This window comes from Lissotriton vulgaris, chromosome 5 (assembly GCF_964263255.1).
Source record: "Lissotriton vulgaris chromosome 5, aLisVul1.2, whole genome shotgun sequence".
NCBI lineage: Eukaryota > Metazoa > Chordata > Amphibia > Caudata > Salamandridae > Lissotriton > Lissotriton vulgaris.
This window is the reverse complement of record NC_141693.1, coordinates 1367476304-1367492372: the sequence shown is the minus strand read 5'-3', so window position 1 is coordinate 1367492372 and position 16069 is coordinate 1367476304.

Below are 16069 nucleotides of genomic sequence, written 5' to 3'. Positions count from 1 at the left end.
TGCTCCTTCTCTGGTCACAACGCGATCCAGGGTGGGCTCCTGGTTTAAAATCGCCTTTTCTTCACGTCGGAGTGTTCCGATCCCGCCTCGTCGCCAGTTGTCGCGTCGTGTGTCCCCACAGACCAGACAGGAAACATGCAGATTGTGGTAGGTGGTCCTTTATTAGATACAATAGCTTTGTGGTGCGGCGCGCCCTGCCCCCTGACCTCTTGCTCCGAGGTCCTGATCCCGACTGACCCTCATCCCCTCCCCTGACCGGATGTGGTGTCCGGTGTCCCTGTCCCCAGGCCCTGAGTCCCCAGGGTCCTAGTGCCATCGTGTGGGCACGACATACCCCACTTGCTGTGCACAGAATTGCAACTTTGAAGGGGACACCTTGTGCCCCTTGTCTGCCAGAAAGTGTAAAACTGTCAGTGATGCATTTTCGCAGTCTGGTTCTGATCGTGCTGTAATTAGGATGTCGTCTACGTACTGGAGCAGTGCAGTGTTGGTAGGCATGTTAATACTGTCCAGCTGTCTCTTTAATGCTTGGCTGTAAATGCTAGGACTCTCTGTAAAACCTTGGGGAGCTCTCGTAAATTTAAAGCTGCGTCCATTTAAACTGAACCCGAAGAGATACTGGCTACCTGGATGAATGGGAACACTAAAGAAAGCATTCTTCAAGTCAATGACAGTAAAGAATGCTGCCTCAGAATCAATAGCAGTCAGTAATGAAGAAATGTCTGGGACCACTGGGTATTGAGGTACTACACATTTATTCAATTCTCGAAGGTCAACAACTAGTCTGTAAACTGGTGGTGCATTAGGGTCTGTTCGTTTAAGGATAGGAATGACAGGTGAGTTACATACATTCTAGTCAGTCTCCACTACCACCCCTTGTGCAATGAGCTCGTCAACAATTTTCAATAAGGCCACTACGGCATCAGGTGGTAACTTGTATTGTCGTATACGTGGTAGTACTACTCCTGCTTTGAGAGTGACACGGTGTGGTGTTATGTCCATGTAGCCTACGTCAGTCGGACCTTGTACCCATAGGTGCTGTGGTACATTCTGGAGTCTGTGGTCAAAATCTTTCAACACATAATGTCCCTTAAAATCACGTAAGAACAATCGTACTCCTTCCGGAGAACAACATATAACTGCTCCTAGTTCTTTTAATGTCTTTATACCAAGTAAGGTTTCTGGACATGATTTAGTAAGTAGCAAGTCTGTGGTACGTGACAATGGACCAACCCCTAGGGAGACTGGTTTCGATACTTCATTAACAATAGGCTTTCCTGAAAATCCCAGGGAAACATTCTGTGAGCCCGAGAGGGGTGCCCCTGGAACCTCGTCATGGCTGATGGTAGTTCTGCCCGCCCCTGTGTCAATCAGAATTTTTCTGTCTTTTCCCAATACACGACTATGTACATAGGGACCCTCTTGATCTACAGGAACCTCAATAAGGGGCAAGCCAACTTCCCTCTCAAGGCTGTTTCATGAGAATGCTTGGTATTCTGGATAGTCTGACTGCGTGTACTGATACATTTGTTGTGTGGCATGAACAGGCGGCGGTGGGGGTGGAAAATTCGCTACTGTCTTTTGTGCGTTCTGTGGTGTACTATTTTGCGTACTATTTTGCCTAGGAATGTGTGGTCGTTCTTTTGTCTTGCCTGTAGCTATATTGTGTTTCAGGACAGCACATTCCTTTGCATAGTGACCTGGTTGTTTGCAATAATTACAGTTCCCTTTAACAGGTATCATGCCATTTTTGTTCGTGTTTGCCGGTACCGTTTGGGCAACCAGCACTTTCATTTTTGTCTCTTTCATGCGTCTCTTTTCCTGATCCTGCTCTTCTCTAATCCTGTTCTGGTGATATCGTAGCATTTGCAACATTTGTGAAGGGCTGTTTGCTTGCCAAGTACTCTCAACCTTCAGTACTCTATTCTTGATCTGGGGTAGGGAATTCTCTACTAATTTGCTCACGAAAAGATGAGGATATGACTCGCTACTGCGCTTAAGGCCACTATTAATTGCAATTCAGAAAAGGGGGTGGTGATGAACAGAGTGTCTGAATTAAGCAGACCACTCTTACCCAGTCCAAAGATCAGGGCTTGATCCATCACCGTTATTTAGCTCACTGCCCCATCCCAGCTCAGAACCTGGCTATATGCAAATTAGTCTGTTCCTGGCCCAGTGCATCATGGGAACAGGGCAGACCAAACTACCAAGCCAATTCTTCACCAGAAAGGAGACAAGCTTCCGGGGACCGGTTTCTGGCATTTCAGCCGTCGTCGGCCCGGCTTGCTTGAATCCTGATGGAGCAGTGAGCAAGGGACTCATGTCTGAGTATACCCTGCCACACCTATAGTGGCCAAAAACGATTCAGAAAAGGGGGTGGTGATGAACAGAGTGTCTGAATTAAGCAGACCACTCTTACCCAGTCCAAAGATCAGGGCTTGATCCATCACCGTTATTTAGCTCACTGCCCCATCCCAGCTCAGAACCTGGCTATATGCAAATTAGTCTGTCCCTGGCCCAGTGCATCATGGGAACAGGGCAGACCAAACTACCAAGCCAATTCTTCATCAGAAAGGAGACAAGCTTCCGGGGACCGGTTTCTGGCATTTCAGCCGTCGTCGGCCCGGCTTGCTTGAATCCTGATGGAGCAGTGAGCAAGGGACTCATGTCTGAGTATACCCTGCCACACCTATAGTGGCCAAAAACGATTCAGAAAAGGGGGTGGTGATGAACAGAGTGTCTGAATTAAGCAGACCACTCTTACCCAGTCCAAAGATCCGGGCTTGATCCATCACCGTTATTTAGCTCACTGCCCCATCCCAGCTCAGAACCTGGCTATATGCAAATTAGTCTGTCCCTGGCCCAGTGCATCATGGGAACAGGGCAGACCAAACTACCAAGCCAATTCTTCACCAGAAAGGAGACAAGCTTCCGGGGACCGGTTTCTGGCATTTCAGCCGTCGTCGGCCCGGCTTGCTTAAATCCTGATGGAGCAGTGAGCAAGGGACTCATGTCTGAGTATACCCTGCCACACCTATAGTGGCCAAAAACGATTCAGAAAAGGGGGTGGTGATGAACAGAGTGTCTGAATTAAGCAGACCACTCTTACCCAGTCCAAAGATCAGTGCTTGATCCATCACCGTTATTTAGCTAACTTCCCCATCCCAGCTCAGAACCTGGCTATATGCAAATTAGTCTGTCCCTGGCCCAGTGCATCATGGGAACAGGGCAGACCAAACTACCAAGCCAATTCTTCACCAGAAAGGAGACAAGCTTCCGGGGACCGGTTTCTGGCATTTCAGCCGTCGTCGGCCCGGCTTGCTTGAATCCTGATGGAGCAGTGAGCAAGGGACTCATGTCTGAGTATACCCTGCCACACCTATAGTGGCCAAAAACGATTCAGAAAAGGGGGTGGTGATGAACAGAGTGTCTGAATTAAGCAGACCACTCTTACCCAGTCCAAAGATCAGGGCTTGATCCATCACCGTTATTTAGCTCACTGCCCCATCCCAGCTCAGAACCTGGCTATATGCAAATTAGTCTGTCCCTGGCCCAGTGCATCATGGGAACAGGGCAGACCAAACTACCAAGCCAATTCTTCACCAGAAAGGAGACAAGCTTCCGGGGACCGGTTTCTGGCATTTCAGCCGTCGTCGGCCCGGCTTGCTTGAATCCTGATGGAGCAGTGAGCAAGGGACTCATGTCTGAGTATACCCTGCCACACCTATAGTGGCCAAAAACGATTCAGAAAAGGGGGTGGTGATGAACAGAGTGTCTGAATTAAGCAGACCACTCTTACCCAGTCCAAAGATCAGTGCTTGATCCATCACCGTTATTTAGCTCACTGCCCCATCCCAGCTCAGAACCTGGCTATATGCAAATTAGTCTGTCCCTGGCCTAGTGCATCATGGGAACAGGGCAGACCAAACTACCAAGCCAATTCTTCACCAGAAAGGAGACAAACTTCTGGGGACCGGTTTCTGGCATTTCAGCCGTCGTCGGCCCGGCTTGCTTGAATCCTGATGGAGCAGTGAGCAAGGGACTCATGTCTGAGTATACCCTGCCACACCTATAGTGGCCAAAAACGATTCAGAAAAGGGGGTGGTGATGAACAGAGTGTCTGAATTAAGCAGACCACTCTTACCCAGTCCAAAGATCAGGGCTTGATCCATCACCGTTATTTAGCTCACTGCCCCATCCCAGCTCAGAACCTGGCTATATGCAAATTAGTCTGTCCCTGGCCCAGTGCATCATGGGAACAGGGCAGACCAAACTACCAAGCCAATTCTTCACCAGAAAGGAGACAAGCTTCCGGGGACCGGTTTCTGGCATTTCAGCCGTCGTCGGCCCGGCTTGCTTGAATCCTGATGGAGCAGTGAGCAAGGGACTCATGTCTGAGTATACCCTGCCACACCTATAGTGGCCAAAAACGATTCAGAAAAGGGGGTGGTGATGAACAGAGTGTCTGAATTAAGCAGACCACTCTTACCCAGTCCAAAGATCAGGGCTTGATCCATCACCGTTATTTAGCTCACTGCCCCATCCCAGCTCAGAACCTGGCTATATGCAAATTAGTCTGTCCCTGGCCCAGTGCATCATGGGAACAGGGCAGACCAAACTACCAAGCCAATTCTTCACCAGAAAGGAGACAAGCTTCCGGGGACCGGTTTCTGGCATTTCAGCCGTCGTCGGCCCGGCTTGCTTGAAACCGGTCCCCGGGAGCTTGTACAGAAACCGGTCCCCGGGAGCTTGTTTCCTTCCCACAGAAACCGGTCCCCGGGAGCTTGTTTCCTTCCCAGTGTAAGAATTGGCTTTTGTAGTTTGGTTTGCCCTGTTCCCATCATGCACTGGGACAGGAACAGACTAATTTGCATACAGCCAGGTTCTGAAACTGGGATGGTGCAGTGAGCTAAAAAACGGTGTTGGATCTAGCCCTGATCTCTTGACTGGGTGAGAGCTTCCTGCTTAATTCAGAGACTCTGTCCCTCACCACCCCTTGTTGTAAATATTTTTGGCCACCCTAAGCGTGGAAGGGTATTCTCAGATGTGAGACCCTTGCTCATTGCACCATCAGGATTCAAGCAAACCGGGCCGAAGACGGCTGTAATGCCAGAAACCGGTCCCCGGGAGCTTGTTTCCTTCCCAGTGTAAGAATTGGCTTTTGTAGTTTGGTTTGCCCTGTTCCCATCATGCACTTGGACACGAACAGACTAATTTGCATACAGTCAGGTTCTGAAACTGGGATGGTGCAGTGAGCTAAAAAACGGTGTTGGATCTAGCCCTGATCTCTTGACTGGGTGAGAGCTTTCTGCTTAATTCAGAGACTCTGTCCCTCACCACCCCTTGTTGTAAATACTATTAATTGCAAAGCATTTCTCGAATCTAGAATAGAAATCACTTTTGTCCTCGTCTTGTTTCTGTTTACAGGATGAAATAGCATCCCAGTCTTCCTTTTTAGTAATCAATAATCTCTGCAAAACCTGTATTAGGAGTTCAGGTAGTTCTCTAGCTTTGTCCCCAAGACCAACACCCGGGAGCCTGGCTTTATCCTCTGTTTCCAATTCTGTCCAACTTAACTTTTTCTCTCCCACCTCCCAGTCTTTTTCCTTAAGCTTTTCGTAAATACCTGCAGGCAACAGTACTTTCAATAGTTTCAGAATGTCAGCGTACGTGTAATCTCCAATGCGGAGAATGTCTTTTAATTCTCGGTGAAACCCCCCGGGTCTTTATCATGGCAGGGCAACATCTTTTTCATTTCCAGTATTTCTAATTTCGTCAAGAGGGTGTAAACATACACTCGTTGAAGCTCACCGGTTGCATTTTTTACGGGATGTACCTCTCGTAGGGGGTTCTGTCTGTTTATGTATAGGTGCTTTCTGTCGTGGTGTGGGGCGGGAAGCATGCATGTGGTCAGAGAATTCAGGTACTTATGTCGTTGATCCAGGATAACATTAATTAAGTCAGTACCCAGGCCTGTCCATCTTTCTAGAAGTATGTCGTCCAGTAATTTAGACAAGTGACCGGGATCAGAATATTGACTTTCATACAACGTTATCAAATGTTGGACCATATAAATACCGGCCAAAAGCTGTTCGTTCGGCGGGAGGCTCAAGAAAGTTTGGGCCACTATATCATTACTATATATATTGGAATTGGACACCCACTGGGTGGCTGACCGGGCCAATTCCTTTTCGTGTGGGGTGTGGGATCGCTCGTTCTCTATCTGTCGTTTCAGTGCTTTTTCAGTAGCTTGGAATAGATTTTCAAGGGAATATCTTTCTTTTATAGCCTGTCCCTGTTTACGGTAGTCGAGGCACTTCGGCCTGTCAAACTGTCGTGCTTTGCCTACGTAATTCATTTTGTCCTTTGCCTCGTCTGACTCTTCCTGTGATGACTCACCCTTCTCGTCAGATCCTACTCTGTGTATTGCTAATATTTCCTTTCATATTTTCTTGTACATGCTATCTGTCTGTCCCTGTTTATCATGCCTACCGGCATCTATGTTATCACTCCATTCTATCAAACCAGGCTGTACATCTCCGTCTCCTTGGTCTTGTTCCCTGATCAGGCAGTTAATCATAAAACGTAGGATGTAGTTCTTAACCCCCACCTTTCTGTGTTCCATGGCCTATTCTATACTCTTGGGTCCCTCCCCCGTCCTGATGAAACGGTATATTTTATCTAGGTGTTCTTTCATGTCAGGTAGTGTGACCAAATAGTCGACGGCTTGTCTTAATCTTAGTGAAATCACGAGCATTGAGCCCTTTCCTGGTACTGGATCGTAAATACAGCGTGAGATTGCTACATCTACAGTAAACTTATATGGCGTTGATGGCGTTCGCCCTCCCCCTACGGCCCCTAGCCCTACGTCGTCTTTCACGGTCTGCTGGAACTGTTGGAGCTGATCCGCTGATAGGGGCGGAGTAAAATCTGCGTTTACATAGTCTGGTGCGGGCTCCTCTAGATAGGAGGAAATAAATGCCTCTGATGCTGTCGGCTTCTTTCTACGTACTCTAAAGGGTACAGGTGGTGGCGTTCGCGACCTACGGGGTGTTTCTGAGGGGGTCACTCTAGCTAGTTCTTCTGAGAGGACAGGATAAATACCAGTAACGACGGCATTTCTTTCTCTATCAGGCTGTTCTGCCTTGACCCGTTCCCCCTCCTCCCGCAGTTCCTTTTCTTTGGCTTTTTCCGCTGCTTGTTTACTTCTCTCTGCTTGGTGGAATTCTTTCTCTGCTCTCCTATGTGACTCTTTACGCCATAACTCAATGGCATCTTTCTGAGAGGGTCTTGCTTTCCTTTTCCATAGCGCTTCCTCTACTCTCATAATGCATTCAAAATCCCACGTTCCCGAGATAGGCCATCTGTACTTCTCCTCTAAATCCTTCGTGTAATCTACCCATAGTTCTAAATGCAATACAGCATCTAGCCCGTGCTTATTATACATGTAATGACCAGGTGTGTCTCTAGGCGGGATGTTAACTGGCTCTTCTAATATGCCTTTCCTGGTCCCTATCTGACGTAATTTCGAAAACAGTGGCATGTTGAAACCAACGTAATGAAAACACAATACACACAAAATAGACTGACTGAAACAATCATTCACACTACAACACTAAAACACTAAAACAGATGCAGTCTAACCTGATACATGGAGTAAAACATGTACTTGAAAACAGTTAACTTTATGCACTGGAATACAGTACAACCATACCGGTCTCAGAAAGAGACACGTCTTTACCGTGCCCACCGAAATGGACCCGTCTTTACCGTGCTCGTGTGAACGGACACGTCTTTACCGCGTCCAAATAAATGAACCCGTCTTGAACTTTATGCATTCCCCATAGTGGTACTCACCAGGAAGCAGAACTTGAAGGCCTCGGAAACTTGATACTGCGCGAACTTGATACTGCCCATGCACCGCGGAACAGGTGGACCTTCGGAAACCTCGGACCTTGCTCTCTCACGGGATGGGCTCTGGTTGGGATGACCCGCGATCCTCACCGCCTCGTGTGGATGCCTGGTCGCAGTCCGTCTCCTCAGTGGGCCTGAGGGAGTAAGCAGGAAGTCCCGCTGGCGTGTACACTTTGAAGTCCGTCACGGCTGTAGAAGGGGGCAAGGGCTGGACCTACATCGCCGGCGCGTGGGGAAGGGGATTTGTCCCTATTCGGGCGCCAGATTTATATGGTAAATAAAGTATTACCCTGTCATAATTTCTATAAATAAACAAAGGGTCATGCATATAATGAGAGGCAGAGTCTGTGGTGTCCGTTTCAAAAGGGCTTTATTTCAGTAACTCGAGTTAAGGGAGAATCGGGTTCCATCACCACTAAGGTTCAGGAAGGGTCTTCTAAACTTTATTCACAGAGTACAATATTTATACATTAAATTGCATAGAGAAGGAGGAGCGCTCCAGGCAGAGCAAGAGAAAGAAAGTGATAAGAGCATGTGGGCGTGCATGAGGGCGTTCACTTGAGGAGTCATAGGTGTGTCATAGGTGGGTGGATACATGGAGGGGGTCTGCATGGCCAGCTGAAACCTTTGCCCTACTTGTGTGCGCAACTTGGTCATGAAGTGCAATTGACGTGTAACTGGGGGAAGCTGGGGGGAGCTGACTTTCGGTCTAGTAGAGAGGCCTTCAGTGTCAGGACGACCTGCACGTCTGGTATTATCTGATATCTTAAGTTTGGAGGATGTATTATCTGAAGCAAAGGTCGCTCAAGCAAAGGTTGCATATCACCAAGAGCCAGTGTGGACATATATTTCTTCGTTCATTGCGTGGGGGCTTTGGGCTTTCTATGGATGTGAGCTCTGCAAATCACTTGGAAACAGAAAGGCTAGGCCCTATCTCTGCAGACGGGTTCTGTTTACCTTCTTCACTAGGCAAGAATGTGATTCTGTAGAGCAAGCAGATCACTGTTTGCAAAATACTGTCTTGGCACCCCGGGCTGGGCCTCTCTCAGCTGAGCCAAAAGTATGCGAGGTCAGGGATACGTAACTGAGCTGCAGCTCTCAGAGTGTCTGGAGGCATGAAACCTTAATTCGGGTCCTGGCTCAGGCTGAGCCACAAAATGGGTTCATCTGGATTTTAAACGTGCACAATACAAAAACATGGGCAACATGGGCCTCAGTGCAATATTAACGTTTCTTTCATGGAAGGCTTGGTAACTGACATCCTAAAGTGGGACGGAAATGCAGAGGCATTATTATTGCAGGCTGTGAGAAGTTGGCCCGATATGCAGCGTTCGCTATTCTAGCGACCACTATGTATCGTTCCAAACAACCCTTATGGGTATTGGTTGTAAGTCAACCTTAGACCAGCTATCCTAGTAGCGTGGATACGAGCAGTCTTCGGGCTAAACTCTAGAGGGCGTGTTAAGCCAGCTGTAATACCATCACATACCCCTTGAACACCAAGTGAAAGGACACCACACAAGTGTTATGAAAATAACCAGTATATTTATTAGAATCACAACAGCCCTGTACTCTTTATGAGGACAGGGTACTAAGCACAGAACAAAAGCTCTTAGAAAATACTTCAAGTGCACAATTAAAACAAGTGCCCGAGGGCACGGAAAGTTTAGTGGTCTCGGGCGGACCCGATAAGGCAAGTCGGAAGTGAGGGACTCGGGACCCTAGAGTAAGGAGGCTCTGCAGTCACCGAAATGCCGAAGTTACCTAGCCACGAGGGCTGCGGCTGCACAAGTCTTACAGGCATCGGGGTCTTCGCTGACGAGCCAGGAGCCGGAAGAAAAGGAGTTGCTTGCCGGCGAACAGTGATGAATAGTTCGTAGAGATCCAAGCCTGGATCAGTGATCGTTGATACCTGAAAGCAGAGGGGACCAAGTTCGTACTACTAGCCAGTAGTCAGAGGGTACCAGGAAGGCACCGGATGGCCGTCACCTCGACTAGGTGAGTGGGCGACGCTAGGCTCTGCAGTCTCACGGACCAGGAGGCGTTGTCGGCGACCAGGATGGAGGTGCGAGCTGTCCCACGAAGGTTGATACTGTTGGCGTCGCTGGGCCCAGGGTTGGGGCAACAAGCCTTGGCAGATTTCAGGGCCACGTGGTGGGCCTAAAATGGCGTCTTGAGTGGACCAGGAGGGTCCGGGGTGCTCCTCTCGAAAAAGGGAGCAAGGGCCGATCTGGAGCAACCAGACCAGCAGCGTTGGTTGTCGGATGTCGTCAAAGAAGGGCACAAGCCAGCGGCTAGTGACCAGACAACGTGCTGAGCAGCGAGCAGAAGGGCCCCTCGCAGATCGTGGAGATGCTGGGAGACTGCACTTCGGTGCTGGAGCTGCTCAGGGTCGGGGCTTCTCGGACCCCAGAGCACTCACCAGGGAATTGCTTCGATGGTCGTGCTGGTTAAGAAAGCATGCATGTTTTGAAGATGGCCGGTCCCTCGAGGTCTCGTCGCACCCACAGATCTCAGCTGAGCTGACGACGTGGGTAGAGGTCAGGGGTGCCAGGGAAGCCGGTTCTCGTCGAGCTGGGCCGTCGGATCCTTGAGGAAGGACTTGCAGCAAACCGCAGAGTTCTTAGATGGTGCCTGCGGATGCAGGGTGACTACTCCTTAGCCACAAGGGAGAAATCTTGAGAAGAGTCTCGAAGTCCTTTCGTAGAAAGTATTCTTGATTCAAAGATGATCTAATGTGGAAGGGTCCCCGCTCCGGCCTTTATCCTAAAGAAAGGGGCGGGTACATGACTAGGTCCTGCCCTAAGGGTGGGACCAGGAAGGGGGGTAGTTACACCCCTCTCCCCCTGCTGGACTTTCCCCAGGTCAGGGGCTGCGCGCCCCTGGAACTGGTTCTGGCCGGCAGATGCGTAGTGAGCACTGGGGTGCCACTCGGCAGTCACCTTCTCGCAAAGCCCTACCTACCCAGAATACACAACCCCTGTCTGGGACGGTGCGAACACCGCCCTCGACAGGAAACCCTTTGTCCAAGCTCTCCTCTCTGGAAGGACTCCCAGCAGCAGGAGGTCAGACTTGTGTCTGTGGTGGCAGCGTCCATTTTGTGGAGCTGAGGCTTCAGTTAACTTTAACCGGGGTTCACAGTTACGTACATGTCGTGTCCCTCTAGAAGGGCGGAATGCTAACCTCATCACCAGAGTTGGTGAGAGGGCAGCACCCCGATTCGTATGACACCTTACTCGACATGTCTTGATAACGCGATACCGAAGTTACCGATATGATACGCGTTATCATGGAACAGCCATTGGGTCTTGGTTCCGCAAGCTGCAACCGGGCTCGGCTCGTGCCAGAGCCCAATTCACACGGTTCCATGCACTCTGCCCTTAGGATTGTCAAGGCCTGCTATAGGAGTGACTGAGAGGAACTCGGGTGTCCATTTTAGGGTTAGGTATAGGGATACTACACCTACAGCAACGGGCGAGTACGCCACGTGGCCCCAGCTGTCGTGCAGCCAGTTGTGTCAGATTTAGATGGCCATCCAGGGGTGGCATAATACATGCTTCAGCCCCTGGTAGGCCCTGGGTACACCGATGCCCCGAGTTACAGGGTCTGACAGGGTGGCCCAGTTCCAATTGGGTAATGCACCTAAGGTACACATATCAATTTAGCGAGAGAACAGCTAGGCTGTGGGTCTGATTTGCAGGCCCACAGCCCGAGAAAGTCGTAAACCAGTGAAACAAAAGCAAAAAGTCCGGGTGATCATAGGATTGCAGACCCTACTCTCCTACATGACCACCCCCCCAAACGTTGGGACAATAAGCTAACCTTGACCAGGTGAGTCTTCTTGTTCTAAGTGGAAATACCTGGAGAGCCCATCTGCATTGCCATGATCAGTGCCAGGTCTATGCTCCACTGTGAAGTCCATCCCCTGTAGGGAAATGGACCACCTAAGCAGTTTGGGGTTTTCACCCTTCATCTGATTTAGCCATAGGAGGGGCTTATGGTCGGTCTGAATCTTGAAATGAGTGCCAAACAAGTATGGCCTCAGTTTCTTCAGGGTCCACACCACAGCGAAGGCCTCCCTCTCTATAGCTGACCAATATTTCTCTCTGGGGGTCAGCCGTCTGCTTATAAAAGCAATGGGCTGGTCATTACCATCAAAATTCAGTTGAGATAGAACAGCTCCCACACCCAACTCAGAAGCATCTGTTTGGACAATGAATGGTTTGGAGTAGTCTGGACTCTTAAGGATAGGTGCCGTGCACATGGCCTGTTTTAGGTCATCGAATGCTTTTTGACAGCTCGCTGTCCACTGAACCTTTTTTGGCATTTTCTTACTCGTCAGTTCATTGAGCGGAGTCACAATCGATCCGTAATTTCTGACGAACTTCCGGTAGTAACCAGTCAGGCCCAAGAAAGCTCGAACCTGAGTCTGGGTGGTTGGAGGAGCCCAGTCCCTGATTGACTGTATCTTGCTCTCCAGTGGTTGAACTTGGCCTCCACCGACAAGGTGGCCCAAGTATACAACCTGTGTCTGCCCTATCTGGCACTTGGTAGCCTTGATAGTGAGACCTGCTGCTTGCAGAGCCTCTAACACTTTCCGCAGGTGGACCAGGTGATCCTCCCAGGTGGAGCTAAAGACAGCGATATCGTCAAGATACGCCGCACAGAAGTCATCCAGCCCGGTGAGAACGTGATTCACCAACCGTTGGAAGGTGGCAGGTGCATTTTTCAAACCAAAGGGCATCACCACGAACTGATAATGCCCACCAGGGGTAGAAAATGCGGTCTTAGGCTTGGCGTCCTCAGCTAACCTGATTTGCCAATACCCAGCTGTCAGGTCAAACGTACTTAAGTAGTTGGCCGAAGCCAATCTATCGATAAGCTCGTCTGCCCTTGGTATTGGGTGGGCGTCAGTCTTAGTGACTGCATTGAGACCCCTGTAGTCTACGCAGAACCTCATCTCTTTCTTACCGCCCGGGGTGTGAGGTTTCGGCACTAGAACTACGGGACTAGCCCAAGGGCTATCCGAGGGTTCAATGACTCCCAGCTCCAACATTTTCTGCACTTCACTCTTGATGCAGTCTCTAATGTGATCAGGCTGCCGGTAGATTTTACTCTTGACGGGCAAGCTGTCACCAGTGTCAACCTCATGGGTGCACCAATTGGTCTGACTGGGTGTTAGAGAGAACATATGCCGGAAGGATTGAAGAACCTGTTTACAATCCTCCTGTTGATGTTCGGAGAGGCTGCCACAAAAGACAACACCATCTACCGATCCATCGTCAGGATTCTGAGTGAGCAGGTCGGGGAGAGGGTCACTCTCCTCTTCCTGTCCCTCATCTATGGCCATGAGCAAACTCATGTCCTTCCTGTCGACATATGCCTTGAGCCTGTTGACATGAAGCACCCTGTGGGGGCTCCGGGGAGTTCCCAGGTCTACCAGGTAGGTGACCTCTCCCTTCTTCTCCAGGATGGTGTAGGGCCCGGACCATTTGTCCTTGAGTGCTGCTGGGGCCACTGGCTCCAACACCCACACCTTCTGTCCGGGCTGGTAAACAGTCAAGACAGCCTTTTGGTCATGCCAAGCTTTTTGGAGTTCTTGGCTGGCCTAAAGGTTTTCGGATGCCTTCTCCATGTATTCAGCCATCCGCGAGCGGAGACCAAGCACATAGTCCACTATGTTGGTTGCAGGCTTTTTGAGAGGTCTCTCCCATCCTTCCTTCACCAAACACAGGGGTCCTCTTACAGGATTCCCGTACAAAAGTTCAAAAGGGCTGTAGCCAACCCCCTTCTGTGGGACTTCTCTGTAAGCGAATAAAAGGCTGGGGATCAGGACGTCCCATCTACGCCGAAGCTTTTCAGGTAGTCCATGAATCATCCCTTTTAGGGTCCTGTTGAATCTCTCAACAAGCCCATTGCATTGTGGATGATAGGGTGTAGTGAACTTGTAGTTGACACCACATTCCTTCCACATAGCAGTTAAGTAGCTCGACATAAAGTTTGCACCTCTGTCGGAGACGACCTCCTTAGGGAAGCCCACTCTGGAGAATACTCCAACTAGGGCTCTTGCCACAACAGGTGCTGTAGTGGTCCTAAGGGGAATAGCTTCAGGATACCTGGTGGCATGATCCACTACCACCAGTATAAGCTTGTGCCCTGATGCTGTTGGTGGTTCCATGGGACCGACGATGTCGATCCCCACCCGTTCAAAGGGCACCCCCACCACAGGCATTGGTATAAGGGGGGCCTTTGTCGTGCCACCTGACTTACCACTGGCTTGGCAAGTGACACAGGAGCGGCAAAACTCCTTGGTATCTTCGTTCATATGAGGCCAGTGAAAGTGTGAGACAAGCCTGTCCCACGTCTTTGTCTGGCCTAAGTGTCCTGCTAAGGGAATCTCGTGGGCCAAGGTAAGGAGGAAACCATGCTGAGACAAGGGGACGACCAGCCTCCTGGTCATGCCAGGCTTGGGGTCTCTTGCCTCAGTGTACAGGAGTCCATCTTCCCAGTATACCTTGTGGGTACCTGTGGCGTTCCCAGCAGCCTCAGCAGCAGCCTGCTGTCTGAGGGGTTCAAGGGAAGGGCAGTCTAACTGGTCCTTCCCCAGGTCTTCTCGTGTGGGTCCCCCTGAGCCCAGAAACTCAACTTGATCAAGTTCGAGTTCTTTAGGTTCAGTTTCCCGCAATTCCTGGAGGTCAGCCTCCTCTGAGACTTGATCCTCGACCTGGGGCAAGGGGGAAGGCAAAGCCTTAACCCGACTGCTCTTCTTCTTGGGAGGTGTCTGGTCCGTTGTTCCAGGATCCAGCACCTGTTCAGTGGGGCATCGTCTGACCTGTGACCTGGTCACAGCAAACATGTGTGCTGGCAAGCCTAACATCTCCATGTGAGTCCGTTGCTCCACTTCTGACCATTGTGATGACTCCAAATTATTGCCCAACAAACAATCCACTGGGAGGTCTGAACTAACAACAACCTTTTTCTGGCCATTTACCCCTCCCCAGGAGAAAGCAACAATCGCCATACTATGACTGGTAGTGACGTTGCTGGCATTGGTCACCAGGAAATCTGTACCTGGCATGATCTGTCCAGCGTCCACAAAGTTAGGCGTCACCATGGTGATGCTGGCACAAGTGTCCCTATAGGCCTGAGCCATTCTTCCATTTATTAAAGGCGTCTGTCGGTATTTACCCAAAGTATTGGGACTGACATCAGGGGATATGTCCACATCCCCTGTACAGACAAGGACAGCCTGAGTGAGTATACCAGCTAAGCTGTCACACCCCTCAGAACCCAAGGTTAACCCAACTAGTCCCTTGGGAGGCGCACTACTACTGCTGGCTGTACTAGGGGGCACAGGTGCCTTAGGGGCTGCAGTAGCAGGAGTCTGCCCTCCTTTCTTGGTGCACTCACTAAACCAGTGAGTTTTACTTTTACAGTATTGGCACCACCTTTTCGATTGGCCTTCTTGATTCTTCTTTTTCTGGGAAGCCTGAACCCCTCCCTCTTTGGGTTTTTGGGGACCTGTCGAAGACTTCTGGTCAGTTTGTTCCCCTTTTGAATCTTTACCCTTCTGGTCTGCTTTCTTCTGACCACCCTGGTTCTGGCCCTGGTTTTGCTTAACCCTTGTTCTGACCGATCTGTCTGCCTTCTTTCCCAATTCTTGGGGAGAGGTCAGATCCGAGTCGACAAGGTGCTGATGCAACAACTGGTTCTGACAATTGTTTAAAATCTGTTCTCGCATGATCAAATTATACAATCCTGTGTAATCAGTACGCTTACTGCCCAGCAACCAGCCCTCCAAAGCCTTAGTGGCACAATCAACGAAATCAGACCAGTCCTGAGACTGAGTTTTCTGGGTATCCCTGAACAGCAACCTGTACTGCTCAGTGGTTAGGCCGAACTCATCGATCAGTGTGTTCTTCAGGATCTGGTAATTGTTAGCGTCCTCGACTCTAGTAGTGAGGAGCTTATCTCTACCTTTACCGTCAAAGGAGAGCCACAAGATAGCTGCCCACTGACTCTGGGGGATGCACTGTACAGTGCAAGCCCGCTCCAAAGCAGTAATCCATTTGTGGATGTCTTCCCCTTGCTTAAAGGGGGGCACTATCTTATTCAGGTGCTTAGTGTCTAAACTCCTGGGTTCCCGTGGGGGAAT